Source organism: Rattus norvegicus, chromosome 19 (assembly GCF_021556685.1).
Source record: "Rattus norvegicus strain SHRSP/BbbUtx chromosome 19, alternate assembly SHRSP_T2T, whole genome shotgun sequence".
NCBI lineage: Eukaryota > Metazoa > Chordata > Mammalia > Rodentia > Muridae > Rattus > Rattus norvegicus.
The window spans coordinates 26,360,730-26,372,344 of NC_141552.1; the positions used below are offsets into that span (position 1 = coordinate 26,360,730).

Sequence of the window (11,615 nt, forward strand, 5' to 3'; positions counted from 1 at the left end):
TTTGACAAAATTCAACACCCCTTCATGATAAAAGTCCTGGAAAGAATAGGAATTCAAGGCCCATACCGAAACATAGTAAAAGCCATATACAGCAAACCAGTTGCTAACATTAAACTAAATGGAGAGAAACTTGAAGCAATCCCACTAAAATCAGGGACTAGACAAGGCTGCCCACTCTCTCCCTACTTATTCAATATAGTTCTTGAAGTTCTAGCCAGAGCAATCAGACAACAAAAGGAGATCAAAGGGATACAGATCGGAAAAGAAGAGGTCAAAATATCACTATTTGCAGATGACATGATAGTATATTTACGTGATCCCAAAAGTTCCACCAGAGAACTACTAAAGCTGATAAACAACTTCAGCAAAGTGGCTGGGTATAAAATTAACTCAAATAAATCAGTTGCCTTCCTCTATACAAAAGAGAAACAAGCCGAGAAAGAAATTAGGGAAACGACACCCTTCATAATAGACCCAAATAATATAAAGTACCTCGGTGTGACTTTAACCAAGCAAGTAAAAGATCTGTACAATAAGAACTTCAAGACACTGAGGAAAGAAATTGAAGAAGACCTCAGAAGATGGAAAGATCTCCCATGCTCATGGATTGGCAGGATTAATATAGTAAAAATGGCCATTTTACCAAAAGCGATCTACAGATTCAATGCAATCCCCATCAAAATACCAATCCAATTCTTCAAAGAGTTAGACAGAACAATTTGCAAATTCATCTGGAATAACAAAAAACCCAGGATAGCTAAAGCTATCCTCAACAATAAAAGAACTTCAGGGGGAATCACTATCCCTGAACTCAAGCAGTATTACAGAGCAATAGTGATAAAAACTGCATGGTATTGGTACAGAGACAGACAGATAGACCAACGGAATAGAATTGAAGACCCAGAAATGAACCCACACACCTACGGTCACTTGATTTTTGACAAAGAAGCCAAAACCATCCAATGGAAAAAAGAGCATTTTCAGCAAATGGTGCTGGTTCAACTGGAGGGCAACATGTAGAAGAATGCAGATCGATCCATGCTTATCACCCTGTACAAAGCTTAAGTCCAAGTGGATCAAGGACCTCCACATCAAACCAGACACACTCAAACTAATAGAAGAAAAACTAGGGAAGCATCTGGAACACATGGGCACTGGAAAAAATTTCCTGAACAAAACACCAATGGCTCATGCTCTAAGATCAAGAATCGACAAATGGGATCTCATAAAACTGCAAAGCTTCTGTAAGGCAAAGGACACTGTGGTTAGGACAAAATGGCAACCAACAGATTGGGAAAAGATCTTTACCAATCCTACAACAGATAGAGGCCTTATATCCAAAATATACAAAGAACTCAAGAAGTTAGACCGCAGGGAAACAAATAACCCTATTAAAAAATAGGGTTCAGAGCTAAACAAAGAATTCACAGCTGAGGAATGCCGAATGGCTGAGAAACACCTAAAGAAATGTTCAACATCTTTAGTCATAAGGGAAATGCCAATCAAAACAACCCTGAGATTTCACCTCACACCAGTGCGATTGGCTAAGATCAAAAACTCAGGTGACAGCAGATGCTGGCGAGGATGTGGAGAAAGAGGAACACTCCTCCATTGTTGGTGGGATTGCAGACTGGTAAAACCATTCTGGAAATCAGTCTGGAGGTTCCTCAGAAAATTGGACATTGAACTGCCTGAGGATCCAGCTATACCTCTCTTGGGCATATACCCAAAAGATGCCTCAACATATAAAAGAGACACGTGCTACACTATGTTCATCGCAGCCTTATTTATAATAGCCAGAAAATGGAAAGAACCCAGATGCCCTTCAACAGAGGAATGGATACAGAAAATGTGGTACATCTACACAATGGAATATTACTCAGCTATCAAAAACAACGAGTTTATGAAATTCGTAGGCAAATGGTTGGAACTGGAAAATATCATCCTGAGTGAGCTAACCCAATCACAGAAAGACATACATGGTATGCACTCATTGATAAGTGGCTATTAGCCCAAATGCTTGAATTACCCTAGATCCCTAGAACAAACGAAACTCAAGACGGATGATCAAAATGTGAATGCTTCACTCCTTCTTTAAATGAGGAAAAAGAATACCCTTGGCAGGGAAGGGAGAGGCAAAGATTAAAACAGAGACTGAAGGAACACCCATTCAGAGCCTGCCCCACATGTGGCCCATACATATACAGCCACCCAATTAGACAAGATGGATGAAGCAAAGAAGTGCAGACCGACAGGAGCCGGATGTAGATCGCTCCTGAGAGACACAGCCAGAATACAGCAAATATAGAGGCGAATGCCAGCAGCAAACCACTGAACTGAGAATAGGTCCCCTATTGAAGGAATCAGAGAAAGGACTGGAAGAGCTTGAAGGGGCTCGAGACCCCAAAAGTACAACAATGCCAAGCAACCAGAGCTTCCAGGGACTAAGCCACTACCTAAAGACTATACATGGACTGACCCTGGACTCTGACCCCATAGGTAGCAATGAATATCCTAGTAAGAGCACCAGTGGAAGGGGAAGCCCTGGGTCCTGCTAAGACTGAACCCCCAGTGAACTAGTCTATGGGGGGAGGGCGGCAATGGGGGGAGGGTTGGGAGGGGAACACCCATAAGGAAGGGGAGGGGGGAGGGGGATGTTTGCCCGGAAACCGGGAAAGGGAATAACACTCGAAATGTATATAAGAAATACTCAAGTTAATAAAAAAAAAAAAAAAAAAAAAAAAAAAAAGAAAGGTGAGGCAAGCCGGGATCTCAACAGTCTTTGGCCAAAGAAGTGAGAGCCCACAGGGCAGAGCAAGGCAAAGCAGAGCCAGGCAGAGCAAAGTGAAGCCCTGCCAGTCAGCAAATAGGCCTTGCGCATGTGGGACTGGTGGCAGCAGTGCTTGCCCTTGCTCTCCTGGTGGTGCAGAACACCTGCCTGGATGTGGGGAAACTCACAGTGGCTTGTCCTCCAGCTGCAACTGCCAGTGCTTGGGGAGGGGGAAGTTGAAGATGCTCCCATGATCCTCCGATTTCTGGCCCACTTTGTCCACGGTTGTCCATGTTCAAGGCTGTGGTCAGCCCCGCCAGAAGCCCCGAGGACAGGTAGAGCAAGCACAACTGGCCAGCAACCACCATGGGCATCTGCGGTGGGACCCAGGCCAAGTAGCCACAGAGGCGCACCAGGCAGCCAGGCACCAGCCCCAAGCCTGTGCATACTGAGGCCAATGACACTCCACTAGTCCCTCCCACCATGCACATCCCACCCCTGGTAGGCAAGATCTCTCTGTCCAGGGCTTCCCCCAGACCTCCAACTACCACCAGCTCAATGAGCCTTTACTTAATTCTTGTTAACCATAATGGCTTGTCATAAAAGGTCATTGGGAAAGTCAATGATGAGATGAAAGCCTTAAAAGAAAACTAGAGAGACTTACAGAAATGAAGAAGAAAGCTCTCTTCCCAGTAGGAGCCTGGCAGTCCCAAGCTCAGGGCACCTCATGTCCAGTCTTGAACCCAGCATGCATTGTTGTGGAGAACCTGCCTGCTTAAGGACCTGGCTTCCCACTCATTCTCCTGAGATGATGACTTTAATTCTTTTAATTTTTACTGGTTATTTTCTTCATTTCCATTTCATGTGTTATCCCCTTTTCCAGTTTCCTTTCTCCACAAAGCAGAGTCCAGCTCACAAGCCTGAGCAGCTGCAGCCATAGTGCACCATGGGGGATCCTGGGGCAGACTGTTTCATCACCAAGATCCTGTGGACCCACAGGGGATGCATGACCTTAAAGGAACTGCAGAGTAGGATCAGGCTCCAGAGGCAGAGCTCTATGAGCTGCTGGGCAAGACTGCTTATTCCTATTGGAGACTGGAGATCAGGCAGGGATCATGCTGTAGGTGGCGGCTACTACTGAAGCCTGTGGCTTCAATCTCAAGTGCATCCAGGGACCATGCTACAGATTGCCCAAGCCTCTGCAAGCTCAAACTTCTGGGACAGAGTCATTATGCAAAATCCCAGAGAAACCTCTGCAAATATCCACACCAAGTTTTTAGGAACAGAGCTTCCAGGTCCTGAAGAATCATGAGCTTTCTGGGCTTAACCAAGAGGAGCCGGCCTTCTTCCTGGTACAGGGGGATTCTTTTCTCCTGCAAAAGTTACTACAAAGGAGACAGCCACAAACAGATCTGCTTGAAGCCACAGCCATGCAAGAGAGTCCAAGTCTGTGAGCACTTCACCCAGGCCAACTGCCGTTACCTCAATTGTCTCAGGTCTCATGACCTGTTGGACAGGAAGGTGCTGACCTCCGTGACTGAGCACGGGCTGAGTTCTGATGGGGTCCAGAACATCCAGGACATCTGCAACAACAAACACATTAGGAGGAGACCCACTGGCATGAGAGCTCCCCATGAACATCATAGCAGCAGGGCACACAGAGACAAAAGCAAAAGCAGAGACTGATTCCTTCCAAACAGTCTAGGATTTCTCTCCCATGTCTCATTTTGGCATCTGGTTCACCTTGTCCAGATGTCACCAGCTGTAAGGATTCCCTGGAGGATGTGTCTATAGCTGTCACTCAGGAGGTCAAGAACCTGGGGACCCAGGACTCTGCACAGCTTTCCTTGGTCTCATCTAAGGCTGCTGGTGTCTGAGGACCCAGTCACATGAGAGCAAGCCAGGGGTTTTCTGAGAATGGACATCTGGATGGCTTCTTTTCTAGAAATCCTACTGATTCTTTGTAAGCTCCTGCCTCCTCTGCTGGCTTTCTTCTTGCTGCAGCAAAAAGAGATGAGTCCATGTCCATGAGAACAGGCATGCCTTCTGGACACCGCATGGAGGTCAAGGGAAAGAATGAGGCTCCAGACATCGATTACATCCCATTTTAAATGGTTCTATTGATGGGGTGACAATGGAAGAAGCAACAGACTCAGGAATTCTAGGTAAAAGGAGAAACTCAGGGAAGGAGTTTGGCAATGTTCCTTCTCTTTCAATTCAGTGGAATAATTGAAGCACTATTGTTATTGGGTCTTCATTAAAAGTCTGGTAGAAAGGATGCATTAAAGCCATGTGGCCCTGATTATTATTATTTTTAATTTTTGGAGTGGCAGCCTTTAATGACTGTATCTATTTTCTTATGGGAATTATTCATTACCTTCCCAGATCTGTATTTAACTTGGTATTTGTTATCTGTTAGAAAAATCACCAGTATCAAATAGATTTTTCACTTTTCTGTAGTAAAGGCCTCTGAAGTAAGCCCTAATGATTGTTGAATTCACTCAGTGTCCTTTGTTATATCCCCCTTTTCATTTCTGATTTGGTACTTTAGATATAGGCTCTGTGGTTTGTCTGTCTTGTGGATCTTCTCAAAAAAAAAAAAAAAAAGCCAGCTCTTGCTTTGCTTGGCTCTTTGTATCATTCTCTTTGTTTGTAATTGATTGATTTTAGTTCTGAGTTTATTTCCTGCCATCAAATCCTACCAGACTCTCTATGGGATGAGGCTTTGCCTCACCTTGGTAACAGCAGCATGTGATACATGAAGCTTTTGCTGCTCTCTGTAGTGGGGACGACGACACAATTTCACTGAAAACCATGCACAGCCTCGTTTTAGACTGTATTAAAGTAGCCCACGATTTCAGTGCTCCCTGCAAGGTGCCATGAGACAGTAGTAACATGAGTCTGCCTGCACCTCGACAGTTTTCACTAGGGACTTCTGAGTGATTTTATGAAAATTTATAGTGAGTTCATGGATGAACATGCACAAACACAAACGCACACACACACTTTACTGACATGGTGCACATTCTTTCCACACAAAGAAGAAAGTGAGTATTAATGAAAACACACCAATAAAGGAATTGATGGACGAGGTTGTGGGGAAGCTGGGGCTTAGAGTTATTTAAAGGCCCTGTGCAGGCTCTCCTTCTGTTGGAGGCTAAACTTCAAGTGCAATGGGGTTCTTTATTTTCTTTCTGTATAGCACACAGAGCTAGGGTGGAAACTAGTTTTTGAGCATATTTGGCAAGTACTAGAACACTGAATTAATTCCTAGGGCTGGAACCCTATTAATGTTCTACAGAATTACAGGGCAGGCTGGATGAAGACTCTCAGCTGACAATGTGGACATCTCAAGACAGGCACTGGACAATGGCTGACAGACTTGTATGAAGGCTGGAAATGTTTGGCTATCTCAGAGGAAAAGAAGGCCCCTCCGACTACACTGTACTCTAAGGACAGTTTATTCAGGTAAGGGATGACATGAACTATTGTCTCATGTCACAGATGTCAGCACAAAATATCCTAGGTATTGTATGCCAATGGTAGCATTAACAGAACAAATCACACAGTGCTGTGAAGATATAGAATATGACTATATGTAGCAAGAACCAGGCCTCTTCTAGTTTCTAAGATCATACCTGAGAACCTCAAATATAGTAATAATGTGATAATGTGGTATAAGTCTAGTTACAACTAGTTTCTATTGTGACACAGATGACTCTTTTTGTGTCATGGTCAGCTTATAATGAATGACTAGACCTAAGCATGAGAATAACCAAATACTACATTGCTTCTCTAGCTGCTGAGCTTTTAAAAGCCCTGGTGTGACAGCAAGCTTTTGTGGACATCTGGATTATTCCTTCTGTACTTTAACTCTCTAAGTCAACCCCACTCTGAGTAAGTCAGTTCCATTCCATAAGTTGGAAATCAGTCAACTGGAAAAAAAATACTTTCTCAATACAAACACAGATTGGCCATGGAAAAAGGGCAGCTTGAACTGTCCCACCTAGGTCCTGGGCTTGCACAGGCCTGCTCTCCAAAAGAAAAGTGTGTTCACAGCTGCAGGCTGCATTCACTATGGATGCTCTTGAGGTTCCTCCCTAAACTGCTTAGATTAAGATAATTTTGTTGCCATCTATCAAAAGAATTCATTATGCCAAACTGGCCTTTCTTCTGAATCTTCTGTTCTGTGGGCAGGGCAAAATCTCCAGCAACCCTCACAGCAATGTAGGCTGCCAATCTGGGACTCAGAATTATACCAGTGCAAACCAAGAACAGGGCAACTGGAAGAGACCTCATTGGGTTGTAGGAACCTTCTGTTCTGAGTCACTTCTCAGAAGGGGCACTTTGCTCTAACTCCTCCATGAGACCCAACCAGTACTGGGGCTGGAGGCTCCTTAGGTGTGGCAGCTCTGAGCTGGGAGGGGGAGCTGGCACACTGACAGGGAGAAGCCTGTTTTCACAACTGATCTGGATCTGAGGAGCAGGTGCTTTTAAAGAAGCATGTGAGAGTATCTCCTGCAGGAGAGCTCACTCTGCAGGGAAAGTCACACAGGACAGGGAAAAGTGGCTTCCCAACTTCCACAGGTCCTGTGACCCCAGGGAGGGCACCAGATGGTCCAAGAGTTTGAGAAAAGCCTGCATTTGCCTGAAAGACTTCCCTCAACCATAAGTCCCACCACTGTCCCAGACTCACACCTGAGGATCAGCAAAGCCTGCCACCTGCTGGGGTCCCCACAAACTGAACCCAGAATGGAGAACTGCGGGAAAGCACTTCCAGGGAGGGGGAGACACAAGTCTCTGGGGCCAGGCCTGGGGTCTGTCCCTTAGGCTCTCCTCACCTCTGTTAGCCTCCTAGTGCAGAGCGCTGCAAGCCGGGATCTCAAAAGTCTTGGGCTGAAGAAGTGGGAGAAGGTAGCAGCAGTGGCGGTGGGGTCGACAGGGGAGTTGAAGACGGAATGGTAGCAACGCAAGCAGCGGCGGCGAGGGCGGAGGCCGGGGGGGGGGGGCGAAGGAGAGGACGGGTGTGGGGGGGGCGGGGCGGGGGCAGGGTAGGGGCGAGGGCAGGCTGGGGGCGGGGGTTGGGACGGGTCTGAGTCGAGGGCGGTGGTGGGACTGGGAGGGGGGGATGGGTCGGAGGCGTTGTCGAGTGCGGGTGTGAGGCGGGGGCTTGGGCAGGGGCAAGAGCAGGGGCGGGGGCAGGAGCAGGGGCAAGCAGAGCAAAACCCAGCCCTGTCAGCTGGCAGAAAGACTCTGGGGCTGGACAGACTCGCCCTGCAGCTCTATTGATGGGGTGACAATGGAAGAAGCAACAGACTCAGGAATTCTAGGTAAAAAGAGAAACTCAGAGAAGGGGTTTGGCAATGTTCCTTCTCTTTCAAATCAGAGGAATAATTGAAGCACTATTGTTATTAGGTCGTCATTAAACGTCTGGTAGAAAGGCTGCATTAAAGCCTAGTGGCCCTCATATATATTTTTTAATTTTTGTAGTGGCATCGTTTAAATACTATCTATTTTCTTATGAGAATAATCTTATGACTCTTTGTATTATCCTCTTTGTTTGTAATTGAATGATTTTAGTCCTAAGTTTATTTCCTGCCATCAAATCATACCAGACTCTCTGTAGGATAAGGCTTTGCCTCATCTTGGTAACAGCAGCATGTGATAAATGAAGCTTTTGCTGCTCTCTCTAGTGGTGATGACGTCACAATCTCTGTGTAAACCATCCACAGCCTGTTTTTAGGCTGTATTATAGTAGACCACCATTTCAGTGTTACCTGCCAGGTGCCGTGGGACACTAGTAACACACGTCTGCATGCACCTCGACAGTTTTCATTACAGTCTTCTAAGTCATTTTATGAAAATTGATAGTGAGTTCATGGATGAACATACACAAACACCTGCACAGAAACACAAACACAAACTCTCTCTCTCTCTCTCTCTCTCTCTCTCTCTCTCTCTCTCTCTCACACACACACACACACACTTTACTGACATGGTACACATTCTTTGCACACCAAAAATAAAGTGAGCAGTAATGAAAATACACCAATAATGGAGTCGATGAAGGGAGTTATGCAGAAGCTGGGACTTAGAGTTACTTAAAGGCCCTATGCAGGCTCTCCTTTTGTTGGAGGAGAAATTTCAAGTGCAATGTGGTTCTTTATTTTCTATCTCTAAAGCACACAGGCTATGGTGGAATGTAGGGCTTTGAGCATGTTTGGAAAGTACAATCACACTGAATTAAATCCTAGGGCTGGAACCCTATTAATCTTCTACAGAATTACAGAGCAGCCTGGATGAAGACACTCAGCTGAAAAGGTGGACATCTCAAGACAGGCACTGGACAATGGCTGAAGACTTGTCTGAAGACTGGAAATATTTTGAAAATTCAGAGAGAAAAAAAAGGCCCCTCTGACTACACCGTACTCTAAGGACAGTTTATGCAGGTTAGGCATGGCATGAACTATTGTCTCATGTGACAGATGTCAGCACAAAGTATCCAAGGTATTGTATGCCAATGGTAGCATCAACAGAACAAAGCACACAGTGTCATGAAGACATAAATTATGAGTTTGTGTAGCAAGACCCAGGCCTCTTCCAGGTTCTTAGATAGTAACTGAGAACCTCAAATACGGTAGTGATGTGATAGTGTGGGGGTGAATCTAGTTACAACTAGCTTCTATTGTGACACAGATGACTCTTTTTGTGTCATGGTCAGCTTATAATGAATGACTAGACCTAAGCATGAGAATAACCAAATACTACATTGCTTCTCTAGCTGCTGAGCTTTTAAAAGCCCTGGGGTGACAGCAAGCTTTTGTGGACATACTGGATTGGTCCTTGTGTACTTTAACTCTCTGAGTCACCTCCACTCTCAGTAAGTTAGTTCAATTCCATAAATTGGAAATCAGTCACCTGGAAAAAATACATTCTCAATATGATCCAGATTGGCCATGGAAAAAGGGTAGCATGAACTGTCCCACCTAGGTTCTGGGCCTGCACAGGCCTGCTCTCCAACAGAAACCTATGTTCACAGCTGCAGGCTGCATTCACTATGGGTGTCCTTGAGGTTCTTCCCTAAACTGCCTAGATTAAAATAATTTTCATGCTAACAATCAAAAAACTCATTATGCCAATCTGGCCAACAGGAAGCTAATTTCTATTCTGTATTTTGTCAGATGTGCAGAATACATATGGTCATCATTGATAATAGGTGAAAGATCTGCTCTAATATGGACACTAAGTGGTGCTGGAGGATGATCCTGACCCACAATGAGGAGTGGTAACACCAGAGCCCTGTAGGGATGGCTGGCAAGCTAACACATTGAGCATGCACAGCTCAGTAAATTTCCTGTGAATACACATCTCCTGAGATCTCTCTATTTGATTGGAGGTGATCCTGTCCACCTAATACAGTACATGATGTGGAAGGACAAAAGCACCTGCAGGAGCTGTGGTGATGACTCACAGGATAGAGCATCTGCTACTCTCTCAGAAGAACCACATGGACCCTAACAATTGGGTAAAGCATGTCAGTGATTACTTCATAAAGTGTGTGTCCGAGAAACAGCCACATTTTCCACACAAAAGACACTGTCACACTGGGTACCCCTTGGTGACTTTGAATTCACTTATTAGCCCAGGATCCATGGAACATGCAGAGATCCATCTCCACCTGTCAGTTCTAAGTCCACAGGAGGGGACAGAACCCTTGAATAAGAATGATGGTCTTAAGAGTCAAGAGATAGAATTCAATTTTTATTCATAAGGAATTCATTTTTACAACAAAACAGGATTAAAACAAATAAATTAAAATATTTAAAAATATTTGAAAACATAAAAACAGTAACAAGAACATATAAATATGAAACAACAAAAAGAAAATTTCAATTAAAATCATAACAAAAATATTTCTAAACAGCATATTCTTAACGAACATTTAGAAGCACAGATGTATTGCTGTTTCTCCTCTTGCACACAAAATGAAAGGAGGTCCCCCAAGTTGTCTCTCAAGTGCTGTTTTCTGAGAAGAAAGTAAGACCTCAATCAGTCAGGCTGGCTTAGTGTTATATAAATTTAGGGTCTCTAAGCAATGACAAATTAACTCTGAGGAAGAATACTCATCCAAAAAATTTGTTACCGTTCAGGATGTTTGTCATCAGGGACTCCTGAGAAAGCAACTTATTCTTCAGGAAGCTCTCTTACTGGTGTGTGTCCAATTCCAGCTCTCTTGCACTTTCTGAGACCTGGGAGAGGAAGGCAGTTTTTCAGACACTGATTTGGTGGTGAAATGCAAGGCAGCTGTCGGAAGGCTGCCTTCTACCATCTCAGTTCTATTGGACAGTCAACATGGACCTTTTAACTGATATCATTGTTGCTACTCTTTGGGAAGGGCAAAATCTCCAGAGAGCCTCAAAGTAATATGGGCTGCCAATATGGGACCCAGACTTATACCAGTGCAAACCAAGAACAGGGCAATGGAAGGAACCTCATTGGGTTGCAGGAAGAAAGTAGATGTCCATATATCACCAAGGTTAAAACCAATGACAAGTTCTAATTTGACATTTGCATTTTGTTCTTATCCCGCAAAGGTGCTTCCCACACAAGAAGTCACATGACCACAGAGTGTCATTTGTCAAAGAACCAAGAACTTGTTCAAAACTCTACAGAGCATCCAATCTATCACGTGGATATGCAATAATGAGGTATGTTATTAATCTGTCACCATTTCTATACTGTAGCTTCAAAAAGAGCAGACAAATATACTTGCAAAATAATTCAGTTTCTGAAAAGTGGATGACTTCCCAGAATACTTGTGCATAGGCAGAGCAATGAACAATTC

The 11,615-nt window shown here is 44.4% G+C and overlaps 2 protein-coding genes, 1 long non-coding RNA gene and 1 pseudogene across 6 annotated transcripts in view; 2 read left to right on the forward strand and 2 right to left on the reverse strand.

Annotated features, from left to right (window-relative positions):
• Positions 1-7,730, reverse strand: part of LOC147999270 (disks large homolog 5-like) — a 31,204-nt gene extending 23,474 nt beyond the window's left edge. Inside the window, exons 1-2 of one of the 2 annotated variants that reach the window (XM_087596290.1) lie at positions 7,612-7,730; positions 4,253-4,353 (exon numbers count right to left, since the gene is read on the reverse strand). The gene's annotated coding sequence lies outside the window, so the exon portion shown is untranslated. Of the gene's footprint in view, positions 1-3,434; positions 3,980-4,252; positions 4,354-7,611 lie in introns of those variants that run through there. The other variant, XM_087596291.1, reaches the window with a different exon arrangement.
• Positions 1-11,615, reverse strand: part of LOC134483470 (uncharacterized) — a 192,172-nt gene that overhangs the window by 54,708 nt on the left and 125,849 nt on the right. The window lies entirely within an intron of this gene.
• The window catches only part of LOC147999271 (uncharacterized), a 28,242-nt gene that overhangs the window by 12,650 nt on the left and 3,977 nt on the right, over positions 1-11,615 (forward strand). For 2 of the 3 annotated variants that reach the window (XR_015643924.1, XR_015643922.1), the window contains exons 2-4: positions 6,072-6,238; positions 9,052-9,219; positions 11,365-11,478. This is a non-coding gene — a long non-coding RNA (uncharacterized LOC147999271). Of the gene's footprint in view, positions 1-6,071; positions 6,239-9,024; positions 9,220-11,364; positions 11,479-11,615 lie in introns of all 3 variants that reach the window. The other variant, XR_015643923.1, reaches the window with a different exon arrangement.
• On the forward strand, positions 3,717-5,003 carry LOC147999272 (zinc finger CCCH-type antiviral protein 1 pseudogene; annotated as a pseudogene).